Source organism: Gigantopelta aegis, chromosome 9, assembly GCF_016097555.1.
Source record: "Gigantopelta aegis isolate Gae_Host chromosome 9, Gae_host_genome, whole genome shotgun sequence".
Taxonomy (NCBI): Eukaryota; Metazoa; Mollusca; class Gastropoda; order Neomphalida; family Peltospiridae; genus Gigantopelta; species Gigantopelta aegis.
In genome coordinates, this window is record NC_054707.1 from 53,563,732 (window position 1) to 53,569,340 (window position 5,609).

At 36.9% G+C, this 5,609-nt stretch overlaps 1 protein-coding gene across 3 annotated transcripts in view; it reads right to left on the reverse strand.

Annotated features, from left to right (window-relative positions):
- The window catches only part of LOC121381180, a 36,912-nt gene extending 33,686 nt beyond the window's left edge, over positions 1 to 3,226 (reverse strand). Inside the window, exons 1-2 of one of the 3 annotated variants that reach the window (XM_041510358.1) lie at positions 3,120 to 3,207; positions 735 to 893 (exon numbers count right to left, since the gene is read on the reverse strand). The gene's annotated coding sequence lies outside the window, so the exon portion shown is untranslated. Of the gene's footprint in view, positions 1 to 734; positions 1,009 to 3,119 lie in introns of those variants that run through there. The other 2 variants (XM_041510359.1, XM_041510360.1) reach the window with 2 other exon arrangements.
- Positions 3,227 to 5,609: the final 2,383 nt, after the last annotated feature.

Here is a 5,609-nt window from a genome sequence, read left to right on the forward strand (position 1 = left end):
AACCAGAAATAAATCGATATCTATATATATATAGTGACAATGATGTAACAAATAAATGGTGAACAAACCCCAAAATACAGACTGATTTAAAAAACAAATTCATATATAGACTGACACTGACAGTGGTTAGGCCTTAAACAAAAATATAGCAACCAGTACTAGTGATGGCGATTAAAAGTGGGGGTGTTATTGTGGGGGTTTTTCCTTCAAATTACTGGTAGAATATACATGTATTGTCTTTGTTTGCACATAATCACCCCCACCCCCACCTCCTCCCGGCATCTTTATACTGATTCCAGTAATAGTATTATACTATATAAATTATAATGTTATATTTTTATAACATCTTTTATGATGTTGTTTTGCCCTTGTTACCAGTTTGCCCGAGTGATTTTACAATTTTTTTTAAAGATTTATAAATAAGGAAAGAAAAGGAACAATAACCCAATAACACCCCCTCCACCCAAATATTATTTTAATATTATTTTGTATACATTTGATAGATGTTTGGCTGTGTAAAAGCTGCAAGTTTCTTTTCTCACTAGTCCAAGTGCCAAAAATACCATACATGTATGTCAAATACTAAGTACTAAAGTACCTATACTATAGTATCTGCGGAGGCTCTTTAAACAGACATTCCTGTTGTTTCCTATTTGTTGATTTAAAAATAAGTCCAAAACATATTAAGCTTAGCTACATGAATACATTTGTATTATAATTGAATTTTGCCATACCTCTCATGTTGTGTGTTCACCCAGCAGCTATCGGTAAAAGTATTTCAAGTACAGCTAGTGTCACGGTGCCTTTTCGATGAAGCGTGATTCCAGTCGAACAATTGGCCTCGGCGCGAAGCGGGGCGAGGTACTCGGCTATCATCACTTCGGCAAGGGCTTCTGCATCACAGGAGTAATTTCTAATAAATCTTTCACTCTGATATTTTGTTATATAGCACATTGATGAAATGTTTAAGTTTGCAGTTAACAAAATAATATGGTAACAGGTCGTTTCGCCCTTATTACTAGTTCACCCGAGTCGTTTTGACCAGGGTTGATTCGTACCTCTAACCGAGTCGTTTCGCCCCATGTTTCGATTCGCACTAATTTGTATTTTGTTAATAAAGTACATTTATTCATTGATTTGTCCTATATCCACTGATTTTTAGATATCACACATTGCGTGTTTATATTTACAGATAAAAATAATATTATAATTTTGTTTATTTCCAGTATCATTTACTCAAGCCATATACATGAAATACGTACAGGCCTTAGATAATATACAGACAATGTATTCACATCAATAATTAATTTATGAACAGTCACACTGCATGCTACTGATGTGCTGTGGTTTCTTATTAAATATACTACATACTCAGCTGAGGTTAAAATGAACCATGAATTGGCCCACAGGCATACGGGACATTTTTTTTAGTGTGTGTGTGTGGAGGGGGGGGGGGGGGGGGGGATGAACTGAACTTGCCTGAATGACATGTGACGTCAATACCATCCTTACCCGAATGGCCAGACAATTTTTGCCCGAATAGATCAATTATCACACAACTGGGGCGGGGTGTGGGATGCGTACGCTTATGAATTGGCCCATATTGTTTTACTATTGCAATCTGTATTCCAAAAACACTTTAAGTGGAACATTTTAAAAACATTAAAGTATAGTTATTAGTGGTGTGAATGTATATTGTCCCAAACTGTGACCCATGACTGGTATATAAAACCCCATGATATTTGCTGTCCTGTGTGGAGAAGTGTATACTTAGTAATAATGCTGCTAATGGAAAACCGTCAATTACCAAATGGTTGACATCCAATAGCTGATTAATTTATCAATGTGCTCTAGTGGTGTCATAAAGCAAAAATACATTTTAACTTAAAAGGCATTCACAGCATCCAGGTAAGTTTGAAGACTGATAGTAAAATTTGCATTCCCCCCCCCCCCCCCCCCCCCCCCCCACACACACACACACACACACACCTCAAATATGTCAAATATGTTCATCCCCAACAAAATAAATCCTGTTCGCCCCCACTTGGCGTTTTGGTGTATCCTTTTTTAAAATATCGATAAGGGAAAAAAAAACAATGACTACCTTTGTAGGTAAAATAGGTCATGTGATCACTAACACCCATGTATATTAATCAATGTCATCTTTACTGTCTAACATTAATATTGGGGGTGGGGCGAACTGGCTTGGAGAGGAAACGTCTGGTACCCAAGCCATTGACGATAATTTGTTTTAAAAAGTCATAATACAGTTTTATGTAAATTCACAGACATTGTACTCCACAATGATTATCACTTCTGAAAAAAATATTAATACAAAATAATAATTGTACTCCCATTTTGCAGTTGGTCCGAATTAATGTTAGTCACGAAAAACCGTACAACACGTACACACCTTACCTACGAATATTAAGCATACGGTACAACAAACAAGAAATAAAACAAAATTTCGATCTGCACATCAGTTTCTACTTATTTTTATTTCGTTTCATAGTTAATGCAAGTTGAATACGCTGTATTTTGATGTTGTTTGTTTATTTTTAATTGTGTACAAAAACGACTTGCTAGACTGGTTTCCTTTTTCACATAGGACCCTATTTTCGTGTGGCGTCACCTGGCGTTGACTTCACCTCGAAGCCTCATAGCTCTTCAGTCGTAGATTTACGTTTACTGTAAAACTGGACTTACGATGTTTTGTGAATATGGGTCCTGATGTATAATTATGTGAGATAACATTTATTAACCATCGTAATTCACGCTCTAAAAGTTTCAATTCGCTCTCTGATAATAATAAATTTAATTTTTAATGACTAAATAAAATAGCAATAGTTCTGGCCAAATACTGCGATTTAACTCTTGATGTAAGAAAATGTTTGCATAACAATACTGTCTGACAGTGAGACAGCCATAACTAATTTAACAGTTTTATCTCGTATAGATTATCAATTTATTGTCAAAATTAGTTTTTAGGCCATGTAGGGGCCTACCGTTTGTGTATCCCGTCTCTTTGGCAATAAAACATATGCTATGTTATGAGTATATTTAAACAAGTGGTATATAAAGTGGAAATAAAAACACACAAAAAATAAGAATCTACTTACATGATTGTATGGAGCAGTAAGTAAAATCACTTCAATTCAGTTGCAATGATAACAGAAGTAGTTAGGCCCTGCTACTGATAGAGTGAACGCACCAGAGCAGATACACCGAATCACATGGTAATGTGATGGGTTGCCTTGAACTAAATAGTTTTCCATTACCAATTATGTTAACAATTTGATATAGTTTGTGTGCTTAAAAAGGCGAAGGGTGATTTAATTATAATCCTAGTGTTAAGTAGATCATCACATTATACAGACTAAGCACTATTGAATTGTGTGCGATTTTAGAAGATGATCTTTGAAAACAAATGCACTGATCGCAATTGTTGACATCCAGCAGCCGATGATTAATAAATCAATGTCCTCTAGTGGTGTCGTTAAACAAAACACACTTTACTTTGATCGCAATTGATGTATGCATCTGCATCTGTAATTACAGTCTTAGGTTAATTATGCGATCTGTAGATTATTTAACGACACCTCAGCACATTTTATAAACGGCGACTGTTTGATGTGTAACATGGTTGTTCCCACACTTCGCAGGGGGAGGCGATAGGGCAGGGAGGCAGATGAAGAGGGGGGCCGCTGTTGTCACATCTGCTACTCCCTTCAAAAGTAAGTGAGTGATTGTCATATACACTTTCCCATATATAGGACGGCACATACCATAGCCTTTGACATATCAGTCTTGGGGGCATTCATTGGGAAGGAAAACAATCCAAGTACTCCGAAGGCGATCGATTCTGCGTCGACCCATCGCACGTTATACGAACGTTCTACCATTCGACTACATCCACCTTTCTGTTGTCAATACGTGTTGCAATCCCCTTTTTTGTCGTAAGAGTATAAGTATTTCGAATTGCAGTCGTGTTCCTCTAGGTTTACGTATGCTTTTCGCCAAAGCTATGTGTATTTCTGGTTATACTACTTTTTTTCCAACGACGGTCGAAGTGCTGTCCTTGCGAACACATAAAACCAAATATTTAAGACTGCTTCGAGTTACAAACACCTGGGGTTTGTAACTCGAAGCAGTCGTAGGAAACGTTTAGTAGTATAACCTGAAAGACACGTAGCTTTGGTGTAAAGCATACGTAAAGCTAGAGGAACACAACTGTAACTCGAAAGACTTATACTCTTACGACATGGGGATTCCCTTGTTGCCATCAATGAAATCCATAGATGGGTGGATTTAGTTCAGTGGTAGGGTGTTCGTTTGAGGTCGATGGGTCGACGCAGAATCTATCGCCCTCTGTGTATTTTTTTTGTCCTTCCCATGTCAAAGATTCTGAAATGTCTTGTCCTATCTATGGGAAAGTGCATATAAGAAATGGCGTGCTTATTTTTGAAACGAGTAGCCTGTGTGGCAGCAGCGGCCCAGCGCGTCGCCCTCGCTCTCCCTCCCTCTGTCTCTCGCGTCTTGAAGTGTCGAAATAACCATTTTAGACATCAAATAGTAGTAGTTTATTAAATGTGTTGAGGTGTCGTTAAATAAATTACAAATCGCGTAATTAACTTGAGACTGTAATTACAGATGCAGCATACATATATGCATTTGTTTTCTAAGATCATCTTCTAACATCGCACACAATTCAGTAATGATTGGCCTATATAATGTAATGATCTAGTTAACATTAGGGTTAGCAGACCAACACTGATGTCAGAAATTATAATCCAGACATGAGTGCCCTTTTAAGGGCCATTACAAACTGTCGTGCTTAGGATATGGTGAAACGTGTTCAGGTCAATTTCTCTGTTGTAGCAGACCAACATTGAGGTCAGAAATTACCATCCAGACATGAGTGCCATTTTAAGGGCTATTGCAAACTGTCGTGCTAAGGACATGGTGAAACGTGGTCAATTTCTCTGTTGTTTTTGCTCGAATTTGAGGATTTTCTCCAGGACTGGTGGGGATGTTATCAAACTATCAGCCAGAATACCCAGAATAATGGAAGGATAGAATGAATGACAGAAAACGTTGATGCAGGAAGGTCTTCAGAGGAAGGAATAGTAACCTAGACATACTTTAATCATGGGGAGGAGTCCATTTGCATCACGCCAACAATTAGAAAAATACGTAAAGAACTCTTCTTTTTTTTTTTTTTTTCTTTTTTTTTTTTAAATAGTTTGTTTCCTCTGAAATGTGTTATGGTAATGTTAGGGTTGGGCCCGCGAGTTCATTACCTTACATGTTACATACAGCAAACAGACATTACATAATCTTAACCTGTAAATAATATAACATATTGATATCAAAATGGAATAGAGCAACAACAAAGTGCAAATAAAATACAGACTAAATAAAGAGATAGGTAACGATAAAAGATAGCTAAATTCACTTCTCACTGACATCTTGATTTTAAAAACATGAAATATATCCAGAAAAAAATCAATGGTTACCTTTCTGACTTAGAGACGTCAGTCTACTACACAAAGCAATAACACTTGGCCTTAGAGTTATTCACCCATTTGGTTGACCAAAATACGGTAATT